The sequence below is a fragment of the Xiphophorus couchianus genome, chromosome 23 (genome assembly GCF_001444195.1).
Source record: "Xiphophorus couchianus chromosome 23, X_couchianus-1.0, whole genome shotgun sequence".
NCBI lineage: Eukaryota > Metazoa > Chordata > Actinopteri > Cyprinodontiformes > Poeciliidae > Xiphophorus > Xiphophorus couchianus.
Window position 1 is genome coordinate 9256770 of NC_040250.1, and position 12802 is coordinate 9269571.

At 36.4% G+C, this 12802-nt stretch overlaps 1 long non-coding RNA gene across 4 annotated transcripts in view; it reads left to right on the forward strand.

The window, feature by feature from the left end:
• The first annotated feature begins 279 nt into the window (after nucleotides 1-279).
• LOC114138834 (uncharacterized) overlaps nucleotides 280-12802 on the forward strand; it is a 76319-nt gene continuing 63796 nt past the window's right edge. For all 4 annotated transcript variants that reach the window (XR_003594324.1, XR_003594322.1, XR_003594323.1 and 1 more), the window contains exon 1: nucleotides 280-707. This is a non-coding gene — a long non-coding RNA (uncharacterized LOC114138834). The remainder of the gene's footprint in view (nucleotides 708-12802) is intronic.

Here is a 12802-nt window from a genome sequence, read left to right on the forward strand (position 1 = left end):
AGTTTAAAATACAATCATGTGATATAGAATCTGTTCTTAATTGTTTTTGTGACTTTATCCCTGTGGGGTCCCTGGGATCCAATTAGTTTATTTTAGTCACTTTTTAATTTTTCTCATTTCCCCTCAACAGTGTAAAAATTACAGTTAAACTGCACACATAACAACCTCGGTCCGAATTGGTCCCCATCGACATCCATTCAAACAACATTCTTTTATACATGCTTCAAATTTGGCTTTATATACTTTCAAGCTGAGCCTGTGGGTTGAAATTATTTTTTTCACCTACCAGGAATATATATACTTAATCACTCAGGATAAAATCTAATTTAGGTGTCTAAATAGAGCCAAATTATTATTTTTTTCGTCTTCTTTTTTACACTGCTGCGGTTGAATAAAGACGAAACCTCAGCTTTTTTTAGTGGAAACATAGAAAGCTCATGTAGAAGCGACCTGTGAAATTGTCGCAGGTGTTTTCAATCAGTTAGCAAGCGCCAGAGAGGCAAGGCTGTTGTGCAAAGACGGAGATGGTGGCTCTGTTCATTAGCATCTGGGAAGAGGAAGAAACTGAACAACAATTTGAGGAATTAACTTCTACCTTTTACTTCAAATATCTTCAACTCTCATGAGTTCAGAAGTGGCTTTAATCGTTGCTGAGGACTTCAACATATACTTTGAAAACTAAACCTGTGGAGAAACTTTTTCTTAAGGTAAGAGCTTTACACCACTTACTTTTCTGTGCGACGCAGCGTCTTGTTGTCTGTGCAGTGCTAAGAGCTTGGGCTTTTTTTTATGATTGCTCTGTCTCATGACTGGCTTTTCTCTGGTTTGCTTGAGTTGCTTGTGACTGAACATCAGTTCATCTCCATTTGACATTATTCTCATAAGGCTGTCACATTAGCGCGTTGTTGTGCTCAGTGGCTTGTGTGATTGCTCTTTGACACTCTGTTACCTTTGTTGGAGTGAATGGAGTAGCACTACTTGCCATTGAAGTGATGGTGGACTGCAGCAGTCACTCAGACGTTTAAATCTAGCAGAAATTACTGTACTTAACTCATGCTCTTCCTCTTTTTGACATTCACTGGTCTGTTGACATTGTGCCCTGGGCTTTGACTGTGATATAATTTAAATGTTCCGATTAGACTGATGCTGTCTGCTTTGACAAAAATATCTCAAGAATAATTTCTTACCGTGGATTTGATGTGTATTCTGAAATGTTGAAATGTCATTAATGCTTAGCGCTGCTTTACTATGGGTGCACCACTAAATCAGCCTGATTTCCTTAATTTTGGGAGATCGGTGATCAGCTGATACTTGCATATGGAGCCAATCTTACCCCAAAGATCTAAAAATCAATCAGTGCTCTTTTGCTCTGTCGTGTGAGAGGTTTGACTGTTGGACCGGCCCATCAGGTCACGTCTGCACGTTTGTGGTTAATCCCACTATTGCCAAATCAGCGACTTTCTTGCTATAATTAGCAATGTCTCAGACAAAAAATAGGTAACTGTTCCCTGGAACAGTTAAAGCTGTCATATCATTGTTTTTAAAAGACTGTTCACTAGAGCTGTATAGGAAGGGAAAAAAATACTATTTAGTGAATGAGGACCCTGTCAATAAGCTTACTCCCCTGCTTGCATGTCTACCTGTATACGGTTGTATAAGCTTCTCTCACACTTTTCTGCTATGCTCATACTGCGAAGATCAAATAGCAATAAACTGTAGATCATGGCTCCCTACTCACAGGAAAAACACCATCTGCTAGAACTGACTTCACTTTCACTGAGATGCCTGCAGAGCTGCCCTGGTCTTACTGAGCTGTAAAGCTGCTTGATTATCTGGCTGAGAAATGAGTAAAACTATTTTGGTGAAATTTGAAAATATTACTCATCGAGTTTGGCAAGCCAGGCAATTTGTTGCACTTTTAACAGTGGAATGTGGCAAAAATATTAGCTCTTTTTTTGTTGTTGTTGTTTGTTAGCTGCCAAAAATCTAAATACAAGTTTGATCGATTGCACACTCCTACTAAGCCGTGGATAAGAAAGTCACTGTGGTTCTTTTGAGTGTTAACCCTCCACCCACTAAAGCAGTGAGACACAGAGGCTCTTTTTAAAAGATGGTAGAAAAATTATTAGTTTAAATAGAGTTAGTGATTTATTTTTGTGGCAAGTGAGTACATTTCATTTTGTGGCATCACTGCTATAAAATATCCTGTCAGCTCTGCCATCTTCAAAATAAAAGCCTAACAGAACAAGTTGCTTCCGACTGAATGTCTCTCCAATTGTAGCTCTTCATGTTTTATTTGTTCTTAACAGTTACAGAAAATTAGCTGTCAACTTAATTTCCTCCAGTCATAACTTGAAACATGCATAATGTACTTTATTTTTTTTATTTATTTCGAGCCTGTAAGTTGTTCTCTAGAGCATACTTTAGACGCCAGCTAAAAAATTTGCAGCTGACAAGAGTGACCTCAGTTTTAGCTTTGAAACTAAAATGATTTGTTTATTTTTGGGTCAATAAATGCATCATAAGTAGCAACAGTCCTCAGTGCGGATGCTGTTACTGAGTGGGTAGCCATTTTAAGCTGAGGTGTTTAACAATACAGTCAGAGGAAGCACAGAGATCCAAGCTACTTAACATGAAATAGTTTTTTCTACAGCTTGCTAAGACTTACAGGGGTTGGACAATGAAACTTGAAACACCTGGCTTTGGACCACAATAACTTATTAGTATGGTGTAGGGCCTCCTTTTGCGGCCAATACAGCGTTCTATTCGTCTTGGGAATGACATATACTGTATATTCAGGTCATTCAGACTTCAAGAGAAGACTGTCTCATCGGATCAGAAGCGTCTCATTAGATTGTTTATTAAAGCAAAAATTAAGTAACAGTGGACCAAGAGAAGCAGCTTTGTTGTCCATCACTGTTTGTGGATGTAACTTGTGCATCAGATGTACCTGAAACACACTCCAGTTTAGGGCTTTCATGAGGTGAGAGGAAGAAACTTGTTATAGTCTACATAATTAATCAAACTTTACGTGTGACTGACCAAATAATTGACCAACTAATCAATAATTGACAATTCTGACCAGTGCATCTCTAGCTTGATCGGTAAAGTTACTGAACAAGAAGATGCATAATGAGGAAAAACTGTTTAAACTCATTCAACTCCCCCCCACTTTAAGTTTCCTCCAAGTCTGTCTTGTCATAACTAAAACAAATGCCTGCTCGAGCACTAAATAAGTTTATGTTTGAATTATAATGTTCAGTATATTTCGGAACACTTAGTTACAAGCTAAAGTGTTTGATGGGCTTTATTAAAATCATTTAGTCTTAAAGAAATTACTTTTCACGTCCAACCTCTGTAAATTTGCACTTGCTTTACTTGGATACAATTACAGTAGTAGAACTGGGATTTAGTGGTGCTGTGAATATGCTTACAGTGCATTTTGTCGTAGGAGAGTAGAGGAACATTGCCCTCCCTAAGAAATTAATTTGTTTAAGCAAAACGTACAGAGGAGAGATTAGAAATCTGGCACCGAGTGATCAAGGCAACCCCAGGAGGTCTTGGATCTGCATATTTTTCTTATTGTGTCACATAGCTGTTGTAATAGAGCATACTCTGCAAACAGCAACACACACTATGCTTATCCATTGTGTTTTAATGTATACTGTAAAGCAGGATTTCAGATGTGGTTTGTGATTAATTTTCTGGACACCAGCCTCCACTGTAGAGCTCCTTTGTACAAGAAATGTGTTTTTATTTGCTATTTTCAACCTGGCACACATTGATGCATTTTAGCTGCGCAACAATTTAACAGTAATATTTAAAGTGTACAGATGGTAACTTAAAAATGCTGGCAAAAAGACAGTATTTGTGTTTTAATATTACTGGAATCAAACTAATGGCAGTCACAAACAAGTTATTTAAAAGATATATGACAGATTTGTATTATAAACCTTTTGGCCCCTGAGTCACATAGATGAAATTTAATATTTAATTTTGATTTTTGTATATTTTTGTTCTAGCAGAAAACAAAATAATTCATAGGAGAATACATACAAGCTAACAGAAACTGTCTTAATATATTCAGAGATGTCGTTCATGATGTGTCCAAAAAATAACATACAGTAAAGCCAGGACTCTCCTCTTGGCTATTTTCACACCTTTTATTCACTGAAGGCTAAAAAACAGCTGGCATGTTTTCTGCCTGCAGACCATAAAGAGCAGTACTACTGGAATCAACTCAAAACTCCCTATTGGCAATAACTGTCCAACCTTGAAGTGGTCACTTTCGCCTCACTCCCTGAAACATCTCTTTGCCACTGAGGTGTGTTCCATTGTGACAATTTGCTGTTAGGTCTCAGTAATGCAATGCGGGCAGACAGGGGTGACCTTTGCCCCTCCTTTAGTGCTTCCCACAAGGCAAAGAGAGGCTCCTGTCTTGTCTAGGTCAACTTCCCTTTCAAGCAGACAGCTCTTCAAACTGCAGAGACTTCAGTAACCTCTGAACCATCAAGGTGCTGCAGAGAGAGGCTCGGTCCTTTTACTTCTTGCAATTACTGCGTGGAACACAACACTGCTGATTCAACTGCAGGAACAGAGAGGAGAGCAGAAAAGTGAAAACAAAGAGGTGGTGTAGATGTACCATTGACACTTTTAGCCAATTACTCATGTCTGTGGTCTGCAAATGACTGTCTAGAAGTGGGGAAAATTGGCCTGAAGTGAAACATCACTGGGTGTCAGTATAACTTTGTTTCACTTTCCGCTCCAAACATTCAATACCAGGAGAAATATTTAGATATTCGTTTGAAATAGCTTGGTATTCAGAATTAATAGATTCATAAATGTAATATTGTCAAACATTGTACTGTGGCTCTGTGGGTAGAGTAGTCGTCTTGTGGCCAGAAGGTCGTAGGTTCAATGTGCCCCTGGGCAAGGCACTTAACCCCCGAGTACCTGCGTGTAAATGTGAGTTTGAGTGTGAATGGATGACTGTGACTCCAGTGTAAAACGCTTTTCCTGTCTAAATGATTGTAAAAGCGCTATATAAGTTCAGTCCATTTACCATTTTAAATTAAATGGTATGCTTGTATCTGTTGAAGCATGTAAGTTATGTTATTAGAAACTAATAGAAAGCATTTTTCCTAAAGATTTAGATGCAGTATTACAGTCTTTTGGATAATCTTATACAAAATGTTATTTGTTTCAATAAATAGAAACTAAGTTTGTGTAGATTAATTACATAAAGTGAAAGTGGTCCACTTTCACTTTATGTAATTGGTCTTAATTTGATGATTATGGCTCATATCTATAATAACTCATAATTCAGATTGTCATCTTGTGGAATAAATTGAGACACCATATAAGACCCTGTCCTTTTTCTGACATATTTGGACAGACAGGTATTTAAAAAAAAATCGAGTATTAAAATAAAAATGAAAAGGTTTTAAAAAAGCTTTTTGTAAAACTTAATATAAAAAACACTAGTTACTCCTGTTTAACATAGCAAAAGTCACAGTTGTATCACATCAGGTTAACCTTATTACAGTCATTACCTTAATATTACCTTATTACTTGCTACATGTTTATGTAACACTGACATTTCTCACTGAAGTAATTACGTTCAATTTATATGTATATAATCAATCATACTGAGAGCAGACTACAAGGTGTAATAAGACGTTTACAAAAAAAGCTAAAAAGAGAAGAAACTGTTTATTTTTTAAGAAAAACATGAAGAACAGTCTAAAATGGGTGTTTCCCCTGCTGAGCCTGGTGTTGGGGCCGACAGGCGGCAAAGTGAAGCACCTGAAAATGTTTGTCATGTTTGTCAGCAGACATTATATTTGAGTAGCTCCACTTGCTTTGTATCAAAATAAGCAAAGTTTCCTCATTTGGCCCATTCATGAATACACTAAACTGAACAGAAGAGCAGAGTTACCCTTACTGCACTTTTTATTTCCCTCAGTTTAGATGAAAATTTATCTAATAAAAAAAGAGAAGCTTAAAGTGATCAAAAATATTTGTATTGATGGCCTTTTCTTTTATTTTTGTGCTACCTCTATAAATCTGTATATATATATATTTGAAACTTCAAAGGAATGGTAAAGTAGACTGCAGAAACAAGAAGTAGCCAAAGCAAGAAAACTCATTACTGCTTCTCTTGGCCGTTTCCACCGTACCCCCTATGTTCTTTTGAATTAACTTTCAAGGGCACAGAGTTTCAGCAAATATTTCATTTCCCAAGATGGCCATCACTCAAGCTATCACTTGAACAACTCAAATCCGTCTTTTGTGAAAGACGGGGAAAGATGGAGGGTATATAGAAAGTGGAAGATGACTGAGATTACTTTGTGCTATTTTTAAGTGTCAATATCTGCTGAAAGAAGTTGGGGAAGTGGAGACGGGTCCCTTCTGAGATTTCTGTGATGTGATGTTTTTACATGTTTTTATAGTATAAAAATAAAATGGTTTAACATGCATGTTTGTTTAATTTCAAATGATATTTATGCAATATGATTAGTGTAAAAATTGTTTTACAAATACTATAAATATATCCATGTTTTAATTGGCAGTCAATCTTGATTATTTCATCTGTAAATGATTTGATGGTGTTACATGGCAGATATTCTGCCATGCCAGGGCCTTCAGAGAGATTTATTTTTAAAATCAGAGAGCCAGCTGTTGTTCAGGTTGATTTATGTCTACATACACCAGGCTCGATCAGAAATATTACAGAACAAACAGCAGCACATAAAATCAATGGATTCCATTTCCTCTGCACATGCTGGATTCTTAGTGCTCAAATGTAACATCATGATGGGCTTTCATCCTGAAGCTTTGAAGAGAAAAGGTACTTCCATAATGGGTATCAGAGGATTAATAAGAGTCTATCTTTTTAGCTGAATGAGATGACAGCCAGACAGATTTAAAACAATACTTTGAATGCAGTCGGGATGAAATGCAAGCTAGTTTTTATGGATGCCATGATATAATTTCTAACGGTTAGTGTTATCGTTTTACAATGAAATTGCCTTGAAAACGGTGCTTGATTACTGCGCTATTAAATTCAGTTTTTTGTTCATATCACTCACCTCTGCCTCTCACTGCCTTTCCATGACAGCAGAAGGAAAATCAGGATCATTTCAACCATCATTGACCAACAGTATTGAAATGCATATGCATTTTGAACTTTTTACCTATGGAAAGATATTTCAAAACCTTTTTCTTTCCCTCACTAGCCATCTGTGTGGATGTTCTTGATTTGTAGTTAAAGTAAGGAGACTGAGTAATAACACTGGACTTTAGGGAGTTTGAGTTTCTACATTTTCAAAGGGGCAAATACAGCAGATAAGCTGAGATGTGACCTTAAGCATAAAAGCTACAGTCTTAAGCATAAATGCAGCGTTCTCAACTACAAACTACAAACTACAGACATGAAAGCAGCTTAGAGTATCCTTTCCATCTCCTTGTGGAAAAAGATATTCAAGCTTTGAGAAAATATGTCTGAAAGCAGGGTGCATTCGGTTGCAATTTTAGATGGCAGTCTTATATTTTTTCAATTAATAAATCTTAACGCGAGGTGCATTGTGACTAATTCTCTGCAGATAGAAATTAGGCTTAGATTTTTATTAGTGTTTGTTTAACTTCCTGTAAAGTTCTTCAAACAGTGACATCATGTGAAAATCTTATGTGAACACTTACAAAATCTCAAACTTCTTAAGCAACATTTACCATATACAGCTCTGGAAAAAATAAAAGACCTCTTAAAATGACCAGTTTCTCAGATTTTCCTTTGAGTAAGATGAACAGTTTTTCTTAACTCTATGAACTACTGACATGTCTCTGAAATTCAAAGCAAAAACCTAATATTTGCAGAAAATAATAAATGGTCAAAGTAATGAAAAAGATGCAGTGCTTTCAGACCTTAAATAATGCAAATAAAACAAGTTCACATTCATTTAGAAACAACAATACTAATGTTTTAACTCAGGAAGAGTTCAGAAATCAATATTTGGTGGAATAACCATGAGGATTTCTATGGGGTTCAGTGCTGTGGTCTCTTAATATTTTCCAGAGCTGGATATTTTTTACCTATCCAGGTTGTTTTACAGAAGTCCTGTCTCATTCAGAAGATGTATTAGCAGTTAAAAAAGGTTAATAGTACATTAAAGGGTGTAAGAAAATAGATGGATGGATGGATTTAAATATTATGACTAGTATGACTAGTAATACCTCTAAGCTTTTTGTTTTCTTTGTGTTTTTTTTTATTTAAAAAAAAATCCTATTAGGAGCCATGCTATTCAGCAGTGCGCAGCCACAGGTGGGGGAGTAGTGAAGCCGATTATTTATGCTCTCCACACTAGAAGAAGTCTGGCACTTTCTATCCTGTGTTTTCTAAACACAGGATAAAAAATAGCTGTTTTAAAACCTTGGGTATGTACTGGTCCATATTTGAGTTGCATATCTAGAATATGTTCCCTCTGAATATGTTTCTAGACTTTCAGGAAGCTGAAGTTTTGTGTGCATCTGCTTAAGTCCATGTATTCATTCAGTGGGGGTACGGACATGGAGGTCAAAGGTCCAGAGGTCAGTGTCTTACTAGTGATGCTTTCACCATGTTGAAACAAGTGGCAGAAGGTCAGGTTATCCCCAGCTGGGTATAAAGAGAGAGAAACAGAGCATTAGCTGCCATTGTTCCTTTAACATACATGGACTTCTCCCTCTGCTGCTATATTGTTTCCAAAGCCTCAATGGTCACAGGCCTTCTAAGGGTGGGGGTTGTTTTCCAAAGGTTGGTGTCTTTGTCTGCCATACCCCTAAGCTATCAACGGCAAACAACTGTTGCTTCTCTATCGCAATACAGGGATATTAAAGCTATTTGTCTAACCGCCCTTCCTCTGCCGAGACAGCTCGGAGGAGCTCTGATGCATGTTTAATACACTAATCACACATTCTCTCTAGGACCCCTATTGGCTGCACTAATCGCTTTCCTTCACTGTTTCTCTCCCTTTCCTCATAACTCCGATAACCCATTCCATGCAAACACTAATTGACAAGTAGTCCACTCAGAAAGCTACTGACATCGGGAACATGAATACCGCAGTGTGTGTGTTGTCTTCTACTGTCTTTTAAACAACACACTTAGATGAAGCTGACAGTGGTGTGCCCTGAGGGGACTTGTTTTTCTGAGATGCAGACAGCTTCCTATTTTGGTCATGGTCTCATCCTTGCACACTTTTCAACACATCCTTCTGCGGCTCACGTATCAAATCATAGCCAAGTGTGTGCACCCTGTCCAACGGCTGCTGGTGTAACGAGCATAATGCTACAACGTAGGCCTGGATATGTTCAGGCTGTTTTCACTAAAGCATGCTATCGATGGGGCTCAAACAACAATTATTCTCATTATTTGCAAATCTGCTCAATTTATTTTTTACTCTTCTCTTGAATAACTATTTGTTTACTCAATAAAGACTTCCTCCATTAGCGCTTTCTGAAGCCCTGTGGGAAATTAGACATTTTAGTTGAACACCAAACCTGAGAGCAGTGAGACAATACTAGACGTTTGGGAAAAAAAAACCAAAAAAAAAAACCTTAATTTAACAAAATACTACTATAATTGTAAATAAAGTCCTAATGAGCTGGTGTTTCATTAGTGATAACAATTTTAATATTCTGTTGCCCCTGTTTTACCAAGTAAAAGAGCAGAACTTTTAAACAATCTCTAGACAAAACTGAAACCAGGTGTAACATTTTATTTTTAAATTATTACTTTTGAATGCCCGCCTAATGTTTAAAAGCAATCATATCCAGCTTTGAAAATTGGTCACCCTATCTTGTTTCCATGTTTTGCCGTTTTGTCTTTTCATGCCACCATTTTGCAGCTGCGGTAATTCATGAATGAAGCTGCTTAGAAACCCTGGTGGGACAAAGCTGCCCTGGAGCAACTCGACTGATGCCTTAACGGTTCTTTTTTATTTTAACCGTTTCGGTCCTATTTGTAACATGAGATATGTGACAGTTTATTTTAAATCATAGTGATTGAAACATTCATGCAAATGTTACACTTCTTAAGCATTATCAGTTTGAACAGCATAATTATCTCTGAAAGAACTCTATTTTCTGATCATTGTTCACTTCACCATTTTTTTTGCCAAGTAAAAAAAGCCATATGAGATCTTAGCTTGTCCCATGTTTGCAATTGTTGGAGCTAATTCTATTAATCCCAATTTTAACCAGCAAAGTTGCTTAAAAGCATGTTGACACAACAAACACAGTTGAGTGATAGTAATGGCATGTCAGGATCCACTGTAAAAATCAATGCCTTAAATCATCTCTTGATTGAACTGGATTGTACTGATGTAGCAAATGACACGTTGATGGATCAATTCCTGTGATGGCTTTCATTTAAAACTGTTTAAAGCAGAGACTTGCCATGCCTATCAATAACTTTTAACATCAATAACCTTTAACAGCCGAAGTCTTGTTAGGGGAGAAGCTATCTGCATTTTCTGTAGTTAGGGTTGTTTTTGTTCTTACAAGAAAAAAGTGATCCTGACAGGTGTATTGCTTAATACACTTTAGATTTGCAACCACATAAAGCTAGAAGGTAAACATGCAGTTCTGATCTCCTCAAAAACCATTTATGGATTTTTGCTTCTATTTTTAAATTGAAACTTTCCATATTTTGCCACTTTCATACCTCATGCTTCAATTTTCATGAATTTTCTGCTTCCTTAGTTTTTCCTCAGTAAAATGTAGAAAGATGGGCTCTAATTACTAAATCACGGGACTAATTATTAATGACCGCACTGGCAATATGAAGTATAGTGCACTGTGGAATACATAAAGTAAGAACAGTTAAACACTGGTATTTTTTTGGAGGCCTCTAGAACTTAAAGTACTTCACGTCTCACATGCGTTTCTGTTTTTGATCCTACTGTTTCTGTCATTTATTGTACTTTAGTTTAATTATTATTTTTTTTTGTCATGGATAAAATCATTCTTCTTTACAGGTGAATAATTTTCCACATTTTAGATTTCAAAGTACTGCTTCTGGTGGTTTGACCATGTATGCAAAGCAATGCTTCAGTTTTTGGTCAATATCTTGGCTAGCTAAAATGCTTTCCAATACATGGAGTGAATAACCAATATCTTAGTGAGGTTTTAATGAATTTCAAGGTACAGTTAGCTGCTGAAGCACTCTAGGTTCTATTTAAAGACTCTTGTACTTTATTAGTGTTGGCAGGGACCTAGATGCTCACAGCACCATATAGATTATGATGTAATTAACCAGACCAAGAATTATTCTCCCCAAAATAAATGGCCATATTGTAGTAAAAATAATCTAATGTTTTAGTTATTATAAATGGAATTTAGCAAAAGTATGAAACAAAAGGCCAATAAATGATGAAAATGCCGTGTTCAATCACGGGGTGTCAGAAAGAAACTAATGTTAAAAAATACAAGCTGCGATTTTCCCCTACTTCCTTTTTACTCCCTCCTGTTTAACCAGCTACATTTAATGACTGATTTAATGCCACTCCAATATTTGTGGAAAGGTAAAAACTTTTAAACATATTTGTGAATGAACGGAAAAGGTAACGACAGAAGAGGAAAGTAGATTAAATCAGGATTAAAACAACTTGTGCTCTAAAATAGGCGTAAAAATGACTTTAAAGTCAGAGCTTGTTTGGAGTGCTGGGATTTCTTTAGTTTCTGTGTAAAACAATCTCCAAGAAACATTATATAACTTTGTTTAGATCAAGGTTAGGGGATTTTTATTTGTGTATTTGAATGTAAACTAAAACGTTGACCATCAGCAATAAATGGCTGGGTTTAAATGCTGAAGAAAAATGACTCCTGTCTCCTGACTGACTTATCCTAATAAACTGGATAACTTATCTGGATAACTTATCCTAATAACTTATCCTAATAAATTGTAATAAACTGGGATATTACAATAGCATAATTTTACAAATAAATTCAACCAGTCAGAAATATTAATCCCCATTAAGTCATAACGTAGACTCCATCCAGAAAGTACTTATTCCTTCCCAGGTCCATTTTCCAAGTTGAATTTTTATCCAACTAGTGTGATTTGGTCCTGGTTCATAAAATGTATATGGTGGAAGGTTTTAAAAGAATAATCTCAGAAAACTACTTCTTCTTGAAAACGTTTACTGCTGTTGAAACAAACCTAAAGTCACACTGTTGGCTGGTTATTCCATTGTGTTTATGTTGCATTAATCCACAGAGACTGATTGCATTTATATTTATGAGAAGATTTCAGCCATTTAAATTGTCAAGTCTACAATTTTTTACAAAATAACTCTGGACAGTATGTCCACTTCTGGATTTTGGGGATGTTGCTTGGCCTGTCTCGATCCTTACCCAGCAAATAAACATTTTACTGCGTGCATCTTAAAAGTAAATGAATACGCTTATATTGCCCTTTAACTGCTGACACTGGTGCTGTTGGTGTGTTTGACAGTCTGAGTGTGCAGTGTACCTTTTTATTGACAACATTTCTGCTTGCTACAGTGCTTCCATAAAAGTGTTTTTTTTTTTTTTTAAATTACATAAGAGCCTAAAGCTGACTCGGGCAGCTCTTCCAACATTTCCCTGCTATTCACTTTTTAAGCCCTTCTATTGGCTTTCACGAACATGAATGCTTCTTAGACTAGTATAATTATTTAGGTCGTTTTATTGAAAAACTTAACGTGCAAAGATTTCTTTGACCCTTTAGGTGACAAAGCCAAAAAAAATTAGGGCTGCTTTGGTACCGTGACCTTACAAATCT